Source organism: Haemorhous mexicanus, chromosome 3, assembly GCF_027477595.1.
Source record: "Haemorhous mexicanus isolate bHaeMex1 chromosome 3, bHaeMex1.pri, whole genome shotgun sequence".
NCBI classification, from domain to species: domain Eukaryota; kingdom Metazoa; phylum Chordata; class Aves; order Passeriformes; family Fringillidae; genus Haemorhous; species Haemorhous mexicanus.
Window position 1 is genome coordinate 31,819,989 of NC_082343.1, and position 17,892 is coordinate 31,837,880.

The 17,892-nt window shown below is 39.6% G+C and overlaps 1 long non-coding RNA gene across 1 annotated transcript in view; it reads left to right on the forward strand.

The window, feature by feature from the left end:
- The window catches only part of LOC132324786 (uncharacterized), a 124,030-nt gene that overhangs the window by 35,062 nt on the left and 71,076 nt on the right, over positions 1–17,892 (forward strand). The gene's annotated exons all lie outside the window — the stretch shown is intronic.

Consider the following 17,892-nt stretch of genomic DNA (forward strand, 5'->3'; position numbering starts at 1 on the left):
GCATGCTTGCCAGGATGTCAGCAAGAAAGCCTTTTGCATTGACTTGGACTGGAGAACACTATTTATCTTGCCTGTGCAGTTCCAGGACTCTGAAACTTGCCCTGTTTCTTGGATCAAAGATTTGGTGGTCTTGCAGTCTCTCTGGGGAAGAATTTGTTCAACAGGATTTTGGGCGGGACCAACCCTATATGCCATGTAGGACTGAAAAGCTGGAGTGGCAGAAAGGAGCTTTTAGTTTTTCTTTTCTTAGATGAAAAGTTTCAGAGCCATTATTTCAGATGCTGCTGGAATTCTGTTCAAATACTGTAAAAAGAGTGCCTTGAAGATTTTGCTGTTGTTTAAAACAGGAGAGAATAGCCACTTAGTTAACGCGCTGGACCTGTGCATCAAAAGGAACCTGAGTGTCCTTATCCCTGCTTCACAACTCAGGGAAAAGAAGCTTAGGGAAGTAAGCCTGGCTTGCCTAAGATCATGCATCACGGAGAATTGGATGGAGTGGTAGAGCTGGTTTTTTTACTGTGAAGGGACATCCAGGTCTCCTAGAGAGTAAGGCTGAGGTAGCAGCCTACTGTCACTAGGTTCTTTTAAAAATACCAAAACTTCCTTCACCAAAGATCTGACCAAATCAAACTGTTTTGAAATGAAAACTTTGAGTTTAGTTGAGTAATGTTAGAGAGTCAATCCAGACTTGCAGCTACCAAGTAAGTGTATGTCAGAATACAGCTAGATTTTATTTTTGCCCTAAATTGAAATTAGCTGGAAAAGACTAAAGCCAGTAGCAAATTTCTGCTTTGTTCTTCCAAAATGTTTAATTTATGAAAAATCTGTGAGGAAAAGAGGGGAGGGTGATAGATGTACATAAACTTCTGGTTTTTCATCTGTTGTAATTTTTGAGTGATTCTGCATTCTGTTTTACTATAAATTAAAATTTAAGGCATAGTTGCAGCATTGGTGTCAGCGATAGTTATAGCTCTGGTGCCCCTGTTCTTAGAGATTATTTTCTCACCTATTTGGATTTTGAATATTTAGGGTCTTCATGCTCTGCATCAACAGATTTCAGATGAGGAACTGGGTGCAGCATTTTCCAGTAAAATCTGTAATGATTTCTTTTGTATGATTTTTATTTTGGTAGTATGCTTATCTGTTCAAAAGTTAAGGTTCCCATAGCAGTGTTAGCATGGCCACACTGCACATATGCAGCATTTCTAATAACTGTTAATTTATGCTCGCTCTGCATCTTGAATGTTGCTGAATTACTGTTGCTGTGGGAACCTAAACTTTTGAGCCTTCTGACTTCTCTGCCTAGCTTAATGCCCATTGAACTTCTTTCTTTATTTCTTGAGAGCTGCATATGTTAGAAAACAGTGGTCAAAGTCAAAACCAATTTTGAATGCATTTATAAGTAAGCAGTTTTAAATTTGAATTTCTATCTAAGGTAGTTACCCTAGAACAAACAGCACAATAGCTGCACAGTCTGGGGTATGCCCCCAGTTCCTTCAGAAATCAAGTGCTGCTACAGCTGCTGGCATATTCCTCTACCCACATTTATCTCAACAGGCAGGGTTCTTTGAGTGTAGACCAGGGCCATCCTTGGCAGCAATTCCTGACCATGTGAGTGGGTAGAAGGCATTCAGTGACATGGATGCTATTTTCAAGTCATGTGATGAGGTTCATCTACCAGTAATAATATTTTTAGCATGCTCTGAAAATCACTTGATGTACTTGTAATTAATTTTATTGACTCCTCTCAAAATGATTTAGGGGAGCTACTAACCAGAGTTACTGTAGGTGATTGCAGGTTCTTCTTGAAAATTAAACAGTAGGGGTCTCCAGTTGTGCAATGACAACTTCTGCACTGCTTCTTTTAAAAGCACAATGATTTAAGGATTCACCTGCATGAGGAAAATTGATTGGCAGGACTGTTCCCTTCTAACTATGAGGGTATAATTTAGCTGTTCTAGAATAACTCCCACATGTGGATGAAATATTCCAAAATAAAAATGATTTTATTCTATAACTATTATTTCACTTTGGGAATGGAGCAATTATCCCAGAATAAAATAATCACCCTACTTCCAGAGCAGAATAATTATTACAGAATCAGAGTTGCTTATTTTGGACTAGTGCATGAGCACTGAGGAGCTGTTAGGGAGAAGTTGTTTTACTATATTTGCCCTCCCTAGTGCTCACAGGCAAGTGAATCCTGCTGGTCATACTGTGCAGCTGGTGGCCTTGAAGCTGTGTTGGGGAGCAACAACTGCAAATAAGTTGTCTTCAGTCTATATGTGCTGCAAAGAAAGGTCTTCAGTCATATAACCTGAAATTCCAGGTTAAAAATCCATCTTAGTCTCAAAGGGTGCTTTTAGAGGTTCAGTATTAGGACAGGTGATTCCACAATAGTTGATTTAAATAATGTGTCCATTACTAATTGGACACAAGGGTCTGGGTGATTTTTGATACTGGAAGCCTCGATGGTGGGACTTATCCAGGGCCAAAGGGCTGGAGATTGGAGCTGCTCAAGCGAGAATGAAGCTGTGCCTGCAGAAGGTTTGTAAGGCAATGCGGGAGAATAGCAAGGGGATGGGTGAGTTTGCCCTTTGCTAGGTTCTTCAGATCAGGGTGTCTCAGACCCTTCTCCTGCCCTGGCCAAACCAGGCTGTTCCTCCCAGGAGAGGATGAGTGGTGCGGTCCCGTGGGAGCCAGGTTAGAGGTGCCGGACTGTGGCAGGCGCAGGAAGTCTTGGGATGCCAGCATCTGGAGGGAACTTGACATACTTCCAGAGTCAGTGCAGTTCACTGGTGACGACATACAATTGCTGTCACCTAGGAAATGAAACATGTTCCCATGGCAACCCCAAGGCTGCGTTATTACTCAGCTTCAAAATGTTGACAGATGGAAAAAGGCCTCTTCAGATATCACCCCCCGCCCACCCCAAGGGTTTTTTTTCCTCCTTAATTAATGCACTTTATTATTTAATCTGAAACAGTCAGGGGAAAGGCATATATTTAACTCAAGATACTTCATAGAAATAAACCTTTAGAAGAAAAAAAGGCAAGATGCTTTAGACACTTAAAAACTCCACTGTCTCCTAAAATAGTTCCAGATCTTGTGAAGGTAATTTTAATGAAGTGTATGGCACTTCAGTTGGCTTAAATCATCAGTCAGCTTCTGGAATTATTTTTTAAAAATTCTTTTACATTGTTTGAATCACTCTGAAAGTCTCCAAGTGTAAACTGTAGCTTTGTTTTGTAACCATATAAACAACCTGGGAATTGAAACCTTCATTTTATGGTAGTATGAATGGAGACACATTTGCTGGATGCTGCCTCCAGCATTTCTATAAATTTTTTTTTCCAATTTTTTTAACCTGGCCTGGTTACATGTGCCCTGCCTCCGGGGTACATTAGACTTTTGACTTGCTTGCAAAGTTTGTTTCCCTCTGTTACTGGTAACACAGACAAAGCATTCACCTGAGACCATATCTGTGTTAGTTTTTGCACTGTGCCAACTGCAATGTGCCCCTTCTTACTCTGTGTTCATTCTCTTGTTTATAAAGCAAAGTATATCTTGGCTTGATTTTTTTATTATTTTCACTTATCCTTTGCCTCCCTGGTCTCTAGTATTAAAAAGATCTCATTCTTTACCATTTCAACCTATTTTTCATTACTTGGTAGGTTTTCATCTTACTCTTAGTATCCACCTTGAGGTAGTTATTAATCCAGCAGATCTGATGCCCCTTAACACAAGTCCTCATAATTTGAGGAAGTGCAATTTGGGAATTTATGCCCTGGGTACTTCTGACTTGGAGAAGTTCCAGACTTACTTCACACTCAAGTCCCTGACATCCTCAATCTGTTTTTTACAAACAGAGTTTAACTGAGGTAACTGTTTTAATTATAGAAATGTGTTGTGGAGTTTTTCTTTATATTTCCAGTTAATTTTAAAGGGAGACCTCTTATGATCCTTCTGTCCAAGGTAATATTCTATATTTAGATTTTTTTAAATTGTCCTTGCTGCTCACTGAAAGCAAATATAAATTTGCTTTTCTTAGTGCATTGAATAGCTGAAGAGTTTAGAGTAGCTGATTGTATCTGTCATCTTTAGCTCCTAAATCATATGAGAAAAAGGTTCATCATTATTAATATTATTACTCCTTGCTAATGCTGTTGAACAAAATCTATCATTTTACTGTGATATGTTTTTATTTCACTGTAAAATACTGAAATTCAACTTCTGATATAGTCTGGAGGAAAGCAATCCAGAACAGCTCACGATCATCTGTTCGCTGAAATTTCTGTGTTCAGTTTACATGTAGTTACACTTCATTCTGGATCAACCAGGAATTAGTAATACATGAACAAAAGTAGATGGTGACTCCTCTACATGGAGAAGCTAATGTGAACTGTTGCAGTGTTTCACTGTTTCTGCTAAAACTAAACCTTAAACTGGTAAAGGACTTCTCTCTTGAAGTGTGAGCAACCTTTTATCTGGAAAGGCATTTCAGTACATACTTCACTGTTAACTCTGCTCATAAGGTTCATATTGGCAACACTCCCATCAGCTGCTGATTTGGGAGGTGCTGACTAATCTAACCACTGTCAGGTAATCTCTTGGCTGTGACCTCAAGTCAGCTGAGATGTTGTGAGGTTGTAGAGATGGAATGACAGGTTAGTCACAAGGCCCACTGAGATGGATTAAACCTTTGCAAAGAACGTAGAAAATCTTGCCCCAGAATCTGGTTGTATTTCCATACCCTAATACTCAGGGATGATTTTAAATAGATGGTAGGTTTCCAACTGTCTCTGGAGATGTCCTGGTCTACTGGTGCCTGCTAAGCTTTCTCTGTCATATTGATCATTGATCAGAACTGCATGGGAAGGTGGAATCATGATGCAATAAAAATAAGAACAGCACAGATGCAAGGTGTATTACCCTTTGGCAGGGATATAAATGCAGATATCTGCATTTTCAGAGGGATATTTTTTTTCTCCATCATTCATTAAACCCAATAAAGGTTAAAGGATTTGAATAGAAGTCAGATATTTGAGGAGTGGTTAAGGTGCCAAAGCACAGGCATGCATGTAATGTGGTTTTAGATTTTCTGTGGTACCCCAGACATTGGCAAAGAGATGGCAGTCAAGATGTGGGTTTTATGGGAGACCCACCCTCTTCTAAGGCAGCAGCTGAAAGCCAGACTGAATACCCTATGACTCCTAAAAACACCTAAGTTCCTCTCCAAATAGCTCTGTGGATCTAGGCTTTACTCACTCGTGTCACTGCTCTGCTGGGCGTTCATCTGCTGAGCCCATTCACACAAATGACTCTGTGTGTGAATGCTGTGCTTGCAAGCTTCATTTTCTGGTCATTTCCTCTCAAACAATAAGCTTCTCCAAAGCTCAGCTGTGAGTCCTTGCTGTTCTGCCTGACAATCCTTATCCTTTTAAAGAAAGATCCTTGTCCAGAGCTCATTGGGAAAATGAGAGACTATGATAAGGTCATTGATTCCTCTTTGCTGACCTTGACAGAAGGGAAAGGGATTAGAGATCTGAATTTTATTTTATTTTTGTAAGCTTACTCAAGAGAGAGGACCTTTTTTTTCCTTTTTTTTTTTTTTTTCCCACTCCCTACTTTGACTTCTCTCCCTGTCCCTCATGTTTTCTATTAGCCTTTTTTCCCCCTAGGTCAACATCCTGTCTCTGGTTACTCCGTAAGGTACATCTCCCTAAGCCTGTGTAATCACTGAAGGGCAGAGTGTCCTGCAAGCTTAGCAGGCAGTGCTGTTACTGACTAGTGAGTTGTAGTTTGCAGACTGATCATGGTGAAGACCAATAAGATATTAGAGTACAGCAAGATTAAGGGGGGGGTGAGGTGGTAAAAAGGTTGCTCAGCAACAGTGTGACATAAGCATGGTTGCAATCTATTTTTACAGCAAGAAGATTGCAAAAGACTATAGAAGATGTTCATTTTTTCAGAACCTTATTCATATTTGTGGGATGAGAGTGGCCTGAAGGGAGGAAAAGCTGTACAGACTGGGCTAATAGCTGTACACTTGTAATTGCCTCATTGTACAGCCAGGAGTTGGCAGCAGATTAAGAAAGAACAGCCAAGTACAATGGTTATCCCATAGTTGTTGAGAGAAAAGACCATGGCTATAAGACAAGGAGATATTAGTAGAGAAGCATAGCTGCAGGTAATATCCAGAAGTCACTTTCCCCCATGCATCAGATATGATTTAAAAAAAAAAAAAATCTTTGGCAAGTCAACATATGAGTATATATTTCATTTGGCCAGCCAAAATATCTGCCAAACAAATTGCTCTGTGCCTCTGAAAAAAGGCATAAGCTTTTTTTTCCAGTTTTTCTTTTCACATTCCTTCCTAATCCCCTAGTAACAATTTTGCCACATACAAACCTCACCTTCCCTCTGATTTTTATATCGAGTGATTACAAAATTTATCATGCTTTTCTAAGGGAACAGCCAGGGGGGAGTGTCAAGTCAAGCTGTCCCAGTGCAAAGATCACAAGTTTGATTAGCTGAAGTCCTGAAATCAGAGTGAGCCATGCCAGTTTATGGCTTCCTCAAATGAGTTTCATTTATCTTTTTGGGAAGAGATGCATTGCACACAATTGATATGACCTATAACCACCATAGCATGTATTGATTAGTTTGGCATCAGACAGAGAAGCAAAATAGGAAGGTGGAAAGAAAGCAGAAAAATTTAGAAGTGGAAGCAAATGTGGCACGAATTAAAAATAAATACTTAATCTAAGTTTACTATGAAACTTTTTAAACTTCTTGAAGGGTTAGAGAGAATAACTTTGCACAGTGGTAGCATCTCTTTATCAATCCTTTCATCACTTGAAACTGTACAGACAAGTTCCTCTCAAACTACATCATAGTTTTCAATTAAAGGTGGTTCTACAAAAATTATAATAAAACCTTACCCTGTGTCCCATTCTAAAAATGTTTTTATTGGCTTTTGAGATTTTCTTTATTGTTTCTTAGTCTTTAATTTTATAGTAATGATAAATACAGGCTTTCTGCCTAATATCTGCTTTTGAAGTCTACAGCTCACATGAAAAGTTGAAAATGTCACTATTAGATTATTTGGGTCTTTTCCACGTATATTGTCCTATTTTCCCTGTCTTCTTTTTAAGTTTCTCATTCTGAGAAGGCTTAATAAAAATTTTTGAGACACCAAGTGTGAACTCCATGCAAGATATATACACAATTTACTTAATTTTAAAAAATGTTTGCCTGTGGCAGATGCCCTCAATCAAACAAACCTGTCTATGTAAAACATTTTGCATGTACTTTTAATGTACCTGAAGCAGGAAGAGTACTTGTCTCTTGAGATGATTTTTGAATTTCTTTCCTCTGGTTTAGTTTTTATGGATGCCTTTTCAATATTAACACATTTAAGCTATATAATCCTACTGAACTGCAACTTACTGTCATTCCATACAAATTTGTACTCCATCTCAATTTTGCTGATTATTATTTACTTTGGATCAAACAAAACATCCTGCCAATTGCAGAGTTAGGTTTTGTAATGGCATCCCCTACAATTTCTTTCCCTTAAACATTTTTGTAAATGCATTTGACCTGCTATGGTGTCAATTCATGCATTACTCTGTTTATGTGCCTGAGAACATGTGTTTTTGCATGTGCATTTGGGAACTTGGATTCAGGAACTAGTCCTTTTGTTTCAAGTAACAATAATGTATATAAAACAACTGTAATTCTCTTATTTTGTCTCTGGCCTAGCTGTTTTCTTTATATTCTAACATTTGCTGCCATCCTGTGGTACACGGAGAAAGGCACACACACACACACACACACACACACACACACACACACACACACACAAACAAATGACAGAGTAACATAAATGGGGAGTGTTTAAATATGCAGAAGGAAGGAACCTGCAGAGGTCTTGAGAGGAGATAACACAAGTGATCTTCACTTCTTGCTAGTTTGAGCAGTGTAGTGTGCATCTCTTTCTCGCATATATCAAAAGGAAGGCCTATGTATCATAGTAAGAATGAAGAAAAGTTCTGGGTAGTTCCACTGAAGGTGCTAAGGAAATATGAGGTTTGGATTTTTTAAAACTGGGAATTCTTCTTTAAGGAAGAAAAAAATTTCAAATACCTTTCCTTCTTACTGCTTTGCTATTACATCGAAAATTTCTTTAAGAGCTGTCAAGTGCCAGATGCTTGAAAATTTGTTCACAGTGCTGCAAAGAAGGAAGCTTCATGCAAAGGCTGCTTATAAGGCAAGCTGGGTTCTCATATTGGCTTGATCTGCAGTGATGAGGAAAACCTAGAGCCTGTTTCTGTGACACAGAGAAAGAAGGTAATGATGTGCTTTAGGTTAGCTGGTGTCTTACTGGCTCATGAACTCATGATTGTGTAAGGTATGTCAGACACTCATCCAGATCTTTTTCTTGTAGGATTGTTACCTTTGAGAGTTAGATGGGTACTCTTTAGCAAGACAGAGAAGAGAAACATTTTCATACTGCTCTTAACAATAAAGTACACCCAGGATCTGAGACATGTTCCTGATGAATGGTTTGGGTTTTTCTTGTGGAGGGCCTTGGTTTCAATAAATCAGTGTAGTCTGATGACAGACCTTCAGATCAGCTGTAAAGACAGTGTCTACATTCCTTTATGAAAACATTTCACAGTTTTATGTGGCACTTGTCATCTGAAACAGAGTAAAAGCCTCGGAGAAAAACTCTAGTGGCTCTTCATTTTCTGCCTTTGCTCACCTGCTCCCTCTTTGCACCTTCTGAGAGTTCAGCCTGATAGCTGGGACCAGCCTGGACAGGACTTTTAGAGGTTTCTTACATACTACAGAGATCAGAAAACCTCTTCATAACTTCTGGGTCATCTTATAAACCAGTCAGCACTCCTCAGTCCTTTAAAGTATTTTGAGGCTACTAAATAGGTAGATTAATTCAGGGTCATACTTCATAATGAATAATTTTATATATATATATATATGTATGTATGTATGTATATGTATGAAAAGTGAGAGCAAAGGTCACTTTGATCTGGAGGTTGACAAAAAATCTGAAATGCACAAACAGTACTGTTCAGTACTGTTCTTAATTCAGGTATTCAAGGTGGCATTTTGTTACCTTTCCTAAGGCAGACATACTTAGATGTGTACAGAAAAGTGAAATCTTGTAGAGTTGGACCGAAGAGTGTGAGGAAACAGGACTAAGTTTGAGTGTAGGACTGCTTGGCTCTACCTCCCAAGTTTCTGTTACTTGGCATTGGTATTTTCTGATAAGATTTGCCCCCTTAAACTACTTGGCAATCTAGGTTTTTCTTACTGCTCTTTCCTCCTTGCCTTTTCAAGGAGTGAGAGATTGTGAGGTGTTTCAGGTTTTTTTGCAAAGTAGCAGGCATTCAGATTTCCCCCTTCTCCACCAAGAAATGAGAACTGAAAATGCAGTTATTCTCTGGTGAGGACTGTTGCAAGTACTTTTTACTTCTGAGCTCAATAGAAACTTGGATGACATGACTGGAAAAGGTCTGGTCTTCCTTCTAGGTGAGAAGGATGGAGAACAGAACTGATATTAGATCTAGCAAAGACTTAGTGACTCTTTAAATGTTAACAGGCAGAAGACCAGAGGCAGTGAGACATTGTGCCAGCTCTCTAAGTAGACAGATGAGTAAAAGCATTCCAGGAGCAAATTCCCCTGGGAATAATTTCAAAGCATATTAAGGATGAGAGGGTGATTGGGAGTAGTTAGCATGGATTTATGAAAGGCAAATAATATTTGACCATCTGAATAAGTTCCTGTGTTGAGGTGACTGGCTCAGTAGATGTGGTTGGAGGAGCTTATCCTGATTTTAACTAGGCTGTTGAAACTGTCTCTTCTGATATCATCATTGACAAGCTGATGAATTACAAGCTAGATAAGTGGACAGTGAGGTAGATTGAAAACTCTTGATTTCCTGAGCTGATGGGTTGTTACCAGTGGGATGAAGTCCAGCTGGAGTTCAGTCACTGGGATTGACACTGAGACAAATACTATTTAACATCTTCATTAATGACCTGAATGATGGGACAGTGTATCCTAAGGAGTTTGCAAATGACACAGAACTGTGATGCATCTGATGGTTATGCTGCAAGTCTGACAGCCTGGAGAAATGTGCCAACAGCAAACTCATGAGGCTTGGCAAAGGCAGATGCAAAAGTCTTTGGGCCTGGATGAGCTCCCATGCATCAGCAGAGGCTGGGAGCTGACTGGTCAGAAGACCTGTGTTTTGTGGTGAACAGCAGGATAGACGTGAGACAGCAAGGCACACTTGTGGCAAAGTCAGTCAGCAATCTCCTGGGCTGCCCAGGGAAAGCAGCATCAGTAGATGAGGGGAAGGTGATCCTTTCCCTCTACTCAGCACTGGTGAGACACCTCTGGAGTACCAAGCACAGTTCTGAGCTTGCCTCAGAGGCAAGAGGTGTGGACATGCTTGGGGTGAGTCGAGCAAAGTGTCATACAGGTGGTTAAGGACTTGCTTGGGGCATTTGACATCTGAGAAGAGACTGAGGGCACTGGGACTGTTCAGTCCACCAAACAGAAGACTCAGGCTATCCAATTAATGTCTCTGCATTCCTGATGGAGTGAGTAAAGAAAATAGAGCTAGATTCTTCTCCGTGGTGCCCACAAAGGGGATAAGAGGCAATGGGCACAAACTCAAAGACAGGAACTGTTTTAAATGTTAGAAAAACTTATTTTAAACTTAAGGGTGATTGAACACTGGTGCAAGTTGCCCAGAAAAGCTGTGGAGTCTCCATCCCTGGAGATATAAAAACATCAACTAGACACAGCCCTGAGCAACCTGCTGTAGCTAACCCTGTTTGAGCAGTGGGGGTTGGACTGGATTATTGCCAGAGGTTCTTTCCCACCACCAAGATTCTGTGACTGCTGAGATGAGCAGCAGGAAAATGCAACTAGACTACCTTTCTCCAAGGAAGAAAAAAAAAACAAAAGTGAGGGATTTTATGCAATGTAAGGCACTAGATATGAAGCTGTTAAGAAACAGAGACTCTTGTTTGATGGGAGAATTTGCTTTAAACAGCGTCTTTTCTTCCTAAAGCACATCTTGCTTTTTGTGTACTTGCTGCAGGCTTTTCCTGCCACATTAGTAAAGCAGAACCCACAGATCTCCCTTGGATCAGCAGCTCAGAGAGCTTCATGAGTTATGTAGAAAGGGGATGCAAAAAATACAAGTGTGAAGCATGTTAATAGATCCTGCCTCTTGTTCAAGGGTAATTTTTTTGTTTGAATTGGAATAGACTGAAAGTGGGAAAGGCTTATAATGGTCTGTGTCCAGGTTATGTGTGCAAAAGACTGAGGATTCCTGAAAATGGGGTGTGGGGTGTTTATTATCAGTGGGCACCACCATGACTGATGGCTCCTGCCCAACCCTGCAGAGCCATCAGTCCCTGCCCCAGCGATGCTGCAGCCACAGTAGGGCCCATCTCCAGCTGCCCACAGCCCTGCTTGGCCTCAGCCCCTCAACCTGTCCCAACCTGGGCCCAGCCCCAGCCACCTGCACCTGCCTGGGGTGGGAGGTGGGATGGGCCATGGTGGGCAGACCCCGTCCTGACAGACCCCATGGGCAGCACCCACCTCCTGGGGCCCTGGTAATGGTTCCACCTCCTTTCTAGTGATGTTCTGAGGTGGTTTGTTAGTGTTGTGTTCATTGAAAGGTAATAATGCCTCCCTGGGGTTTCTCTGGAGCCCAGGTCCTGGCCAGAGCTCTGGCAGGCAGGCTAACAGTAGCACCCTTTGTCACAGCAGAGTCCTTGGGTGAAGCCTTCTAAACTTTACCTGTGTTTCGTTGACTTTGAAAGACACTGTGCTGGAATCAAATTAGCAAATATAATGTGGGTACCTGGAGAACTCAGTTCCTTTTATTTCTGTGACAGAGCCTTGCTATTAAAATAGAATAATAGATGTGCACTAGGCAGTGCATTAGGAGAAAAAACAATGGGTAACTAACTTTTGAAAGGCTATAGATAGTGCATTAAATGGTGACTTTTTTCTCGCTAACTTGGGTATCTTGTCATATGTTAATTAAATGCCTGGAAAAATCTTTAGGAGATAATAAGAAGATAATAGTGCATAGACTTTAATGTAAATTGGAAGCATTATGCTGTATATCTTCTTCTGTCTTACTTTTAAAGCTCAGTAAGGATTCTTAGCTCAAACAATTGATCTTAATGTACTAAAAAGTAAGACAATTTAAAAGTAAATTAGGGAGTTGAAAAGCAAGCTTTCGGAATTCAAGTGATTTAGTCTGTCTTCATTGTTTGAACTCCCCATTTCCCACTTGTTTATGTATCATTTCAGAGTTTATATAAAGGCAATCCTTGTCCTAGCTCCTACTGTCCCACTGGGAAAAATCAGATCTCTTATGTATTTCTTTGTTCCTCTTTCATGCCCCTTTTCCTCCCCTTTTGGAAGTCTGCTTCCTGTGGTTTTGATCATGAGTGTAAAACTATAGTCTGTGTGCATTCATGCAAAGGCATTGGAAGGATGTCAGCCACGGCCATAATGAAGTGAATTTTGCTGTCCTTGGCAGGGAGATGAGAGAGGGACACAGCTTCTGATTATCCTCATGGCCATGCTAGCTGGAGTTTGTCATTGTAAAGGCTGACACTTGCATTCCAGCAGGGCTTGATCCTGTGAACCACACAAAGGAAGCTCACCATTCATCTTTGTCCTTCTCAACACTAATTGAAGAGAGTATGCTTTGCTCTGAGGAAGAATACTGGGCAAAGCTCTGCTGCCCCATCATTGTTGTCTTATCTTGTAAGAGTGGATATTTGTTTACATTAGATCTAGATAATAAAAAGATGTTTGGAGTGAATGCACAGTCTGGCCAATACATTCATAGTAGAAGTTCCTGAAAATCCTGATGCTCTTGTCATTTTAACATCTTGTGTGGTCCTCTGAAATCCTCCAGCAGAAGAATACATTTCTCAGAACACAGGGGAAATAGGAGTTTCTTTTACTTTAATTCTGATGTCACTTCATTTCTTTCTTTTCCTTTCTTCCTTCTTCCTTTACTCCTGGAAAGGGAGACTTGACACTGTGTTCCCAGCTGTTCAAAGCATTAAGATTAGAAGGCAGTCCTGGATTTCTGTTCTAGCTGTGGTGTCCTCAGTTAGAAGGGACCCTGCTAGTGGCCCCCAGGATGTTTCTTCATAGTTAGTGATTCATGAAGTGTACAGAAACGGCCCACTTGAAATCCCAAACAATTTCCATGGCAGTTTAAAGTGCTGTCATTTACTGTATCAAAAGTAAAAATTTATTTCCATGATGTCTACAGGGTGTTGTAACTTAGATCAGAAAACAGGGATCTCCCTTTTCCTGCATTATAGAATAGTTATTTTATGCAACAGTTTCTATCAGATAAATGTTGGCTGGTTTTGCCTGGTTTTGGCTAAAAAAAGAAGTAAAATAATGCTCCCTTCAATTTGGAAGATAATATTTACAGAAGCTGCTTTATTCTGTACAGCAGCAGAGGTGGCTGCAGCCAAAGAAAGACTTAAACTTTACCAGAATTTCCTATTCATCTACAAATCTCTCCAAAGGTGCTGGTGTTTGTCTGAGACTTTGGGATAGTGGTTTAAAGGTATGTGCAGCTAAGCAAGAAAGGCTTGTACTACTTAAATATTTGTGAGAAACCCATAGAGATTGCAAGTAATTATGACTTGTATGTTCCCTTTTCAATCAAGATGTTACATTGGTGGAAATGCCAGATTTGGCAAAAGAATTCCCTTTTCTGCACCATTATCAGTGATTTTTGTGACACTCTACACCAAGCAGGGGCACTGTGAAGGTGGTTAAAAGCAAAAGTCACAGTTTTTCAGAAGACTCTACTTTTGGAGCTAGGAATTCTTCATTTTTATGTGCAGAATTTTTTTTCTCATTTTAAAACTATCTCACCATTAAAATAAGAAATTAGTGTTTTCTAAAATTAATCCAGAACGACATTCCTCATCTCCTTTCCAGCTTGGTCATCAGCCATACTGTGATATTTAAGACAGCCTGAGCTCCCCTAGTGCTCAAATACCTGGCAACACAGCTTGCCAGTCTCCACTTCTGGACATGCTTGTGTGCAAGAGTAACTAAAGTTTTCCTAAAAATAAATAATCACTGAGAGTATATCTTTATTCTTCCTTCCCTGGAATTTAAATAATCTTGTCATAAGATTAATGGGCCTGCTCTTTGAAGTGTGAGTTCTTAATAAGCTCCATTGTTTTCAGCCAAATTGTTTTGGGTTAGAAATTGTAGCAGACAGAAGGTAGGTGAGACGAAAGCACCCCAATCTGAATTTCTTTTTTGGATTTCCTGTGCTGTTTTTACCTCACTGATAGATAACAAAATTATAGCTGGGATTATATAGCTGTGTAGCATGTTTTGTAAGAACAATGGACATAAAAAGGGCTAAGTTAAATTTCATTATTTCAATTTTCAGAAAATTCTGTTTCTACCTGCATAAATTTAGATATTTAAGTTCTTAATTTATGGGACCTACATGAAAGGAAAATTCATTGCAACACAGGACTTTGGAGTACTAAAGAACCCATAGTAACGATATGTGGAAATCCAAGGAAAAAAAATCAAAACAAAACCTGACAATTTACCCCTTGTTAGGATTATGTGATGCTTTGGCTGGGTTACAGTGTGTTCAGACCATCAACCTATCTCCTTTGTTACAGTGAATAAGCAGCACTGGCATTTATACAGAGGAAAAAAAAAAGTAGCACTAGGAGCAAGGGTGATTTCTGCAACAGTAACTGGTTTGTGAAGAGGTGTTGTCCATCTGTTTTTTTGTGATTCTGTAATCCATAGCTAAACAGGTAAATTCTATTTCCTGTCCTGGAGAGATGAACTGATGAACTCCCAGATTCTCCTTGTATCTCCTTTGAAGATACGGACATCTGGGATATAGACATTCACAGTGGATTCTGATGGTTTGAGGAACTTAAGTGTGTATGTTGTTCATGAAAAATCTATGGGTAATTCACCTATAGAATGGGAGCAGCTGTAAACAAAAAAAAAAGTTGACTTCTGCTTGATGCCAGTACATTTCTGGTTTTACTAACAGGTTGATCCCTAGCAGTACTGAGAAGAGTTTTGTAACATACTCTTTTTAGAATTATGTTTAATAGAGGCAAAGAGTATTATGAGTTATCTTCTGTCACAAGGGACATTATTTTTATATCTATTTTTAGAAATGTACATACAGATCTTACTTGAAGTTATTGCAGAGTATGTTTTCTTTCATTCCTGCTAATAGCAGGGTCTTCAAAATCCATTGAAACATCTTCTTTAACTTTTAAATTTGTAGCATCACATGAAAAAGTATATATAACTATTAGTCACATGGCCTGTATTCATAAGAGCAGCTTTAAATGGCAGAACCAGCAGAAAGAACTTCAGACTTAAGAAACATTTGAGTGTATGTATTGTATATAAGAGAGGACACTAGTTGGTTCATGCTGACAGCATCCAGGGACCTGATATGGGATCAGGACACTGTTGTGCTGGTGGTTTTGGAACTGTGAAAGTCTGTACTGTTCTACAACTGTATTATGTGTTTTCACACTGCTTGAAAAATATTGAGGAAAAAAAAAAAATCAACTGAATATTCAAAGCATCCCTTTCAAATAAGGGATATTCACATCATTGTCTTTCCCATCCTTTTAGTTTACCATGCTTTACTACTTCCTTGGAGTGGAATCAATCCGTGAAGCTGTGTTAAATCAGCTTTTTAGAATTGGCTGATGCTCAAAATGCATATATAGAAATGGCAGCACAGTCCAGGCAGATGATGAGCAACATCAATTGATGTGTTGCCCTATAACAAAAGAAGGGAGGTGAAGCCAGCTAGTTGGAAAAAGTATTGTTTCATCAGTTTGGAAGGTGTTTCCTCACTTTCTCCCCTTTCTCCTCTCTCTGTTTGGAAGAGAGAAGAGAAATGGGAGAAGAGACTTGACAGAGTACTTCACCTTTGTCCTTTGCTCTAATTTAGCAGATGAGATAATAACTTACATGTGCTGTATCCCACAAGTGTCATGCACAAATAAATGTGTTAGCTCTATTTAGTCACGATATCCTAAATGAGATATGCTAATGTGAATTGCATATGATAATGCTAATTCATGCAGCAGTGAATTTAGCACAGGGTTTTACCTGCCCAGTTTTAGCTCTTTCCAAAAGCAGTATGAGTATGTACGAACACCTTAATGAACGCAGGGCTGAAAGGTGCAGCACCTTCTCTAACCAAGAGTACCATTTGCGTCAGCATGGAAACTGGAGCTTAACAGTATCAATTTTGCTATTTCCTGCTGGTTTTATTAATTCCATTTGCACAAATCCCCATTCAGACTTCTTAACAACGCTGTGAATTTCTCCAAAGGGAAAACAGGAATTATGTTGTGGTTACTTGTATAGTAGTTTGGTCGGTTTTGCTTCCTGGACTCTTCTCCCTTACTTGGGAATTGGTCAACAGTATGTTCTCTTCTGAAATTAGATTAAGAAATTACTTTTCTGAGACAAAGTAATTTGGCATACTACAGGGTTTGTTTCTGCCAAAGTTTAGCTAGATATGGCAGTTAACACAGTTTCTTTTGAGGTTACTTTGCTACTACAGTTGTTCTAGGAAGCTTTGTTCCTTTTCTTTTTCTTAGCATTTAAACAAGTCCCCCCAAAGGACTGATTATCCCAAAAGCCAAGACTGTGCAAGTCAAGAAACGCTTTCTAAAGAACCTTTAGTTCTGTTGTGGCTCTTTTATTTGGGGAGTAGTTCCTCTATATTAATCCACTGTCTGAGCCAAAAGGAACATAAGCTTCTGCTGGACACAAGGAAGAAAGCCCCTTTCTAGTGGAGCTGATGGTCCTCAAAGAGATGGAGTCCTCATGGAGGGGTGATCCAAGCTTTCAGGTTGTGCTCTGAAACATTGCATTTGCTGTTTCTTCCTCAGCTGCTGAATTCTGTTGCTTTCAGTCTCATCTGGCAAGGAATAGGGCCACATTAACATTTCCTTCAACAGTCATCACCTTCCCCAACCATTATTTTGAGAGTGCAACTATATTTAAGGAATAGCCATTGTCTAACAGCAGAGCTCAGCAGTGTGGCCCTGCAGAAGGATGAGGTCTGTCCAGATGGTATGAGATATCAAGGTTTTGTGTGAGGCGGGGGAAAAAGATTTGAGTTTTGGGGAAAGAAGAGAAAGAAAGATCAGCATATCTAAGAACTGAGCAGATTCTGCCACTTTGACTGTCACTTCAGCCATGCTCAGACAATGCTGCATCAATTGCCATTCATGTCATATTGGGATGTATTTCAGATCATAATGATAGAAATCAAATGCTGAGCTATACTGAAATCACCAGCTGAGATTCTAGTTCAATGGGGAATCAGTATGAGGCTTACATTCTGAAATACCAGATTTAAAACACCAGACAGATTCCCTGGCAGATCCTCTGGCTGTGGGAGAGTGAAATATGAGTGGACCTGACTGCTACAATTTTTTTCTCTCTGCAGGTCACTAATTTTTTGCATCATGACTGCAGTGATGACTGCATAAATATTCCTCACTATTTATTATTGTTTACTTCAATGGTCAAAGGAAGAATTTTAGTGAAAATTTTGAAAAAAATAGTTCAGGTGTCTGTAGAACATAGAAAAGGTGCATACATGTGTAGTGGAGACATCATTCACTAAATATTTATGTGTGCATCTCTGAGCAGTTTAAAAACTGAAGGGATGAGGAAGAAAGTCTGTGGTTTGTGGGGATTTTGTTTGGTTTGGATTTTGTGGAAACATATATCTCCACAAGTGTTGGATATATCTCCAC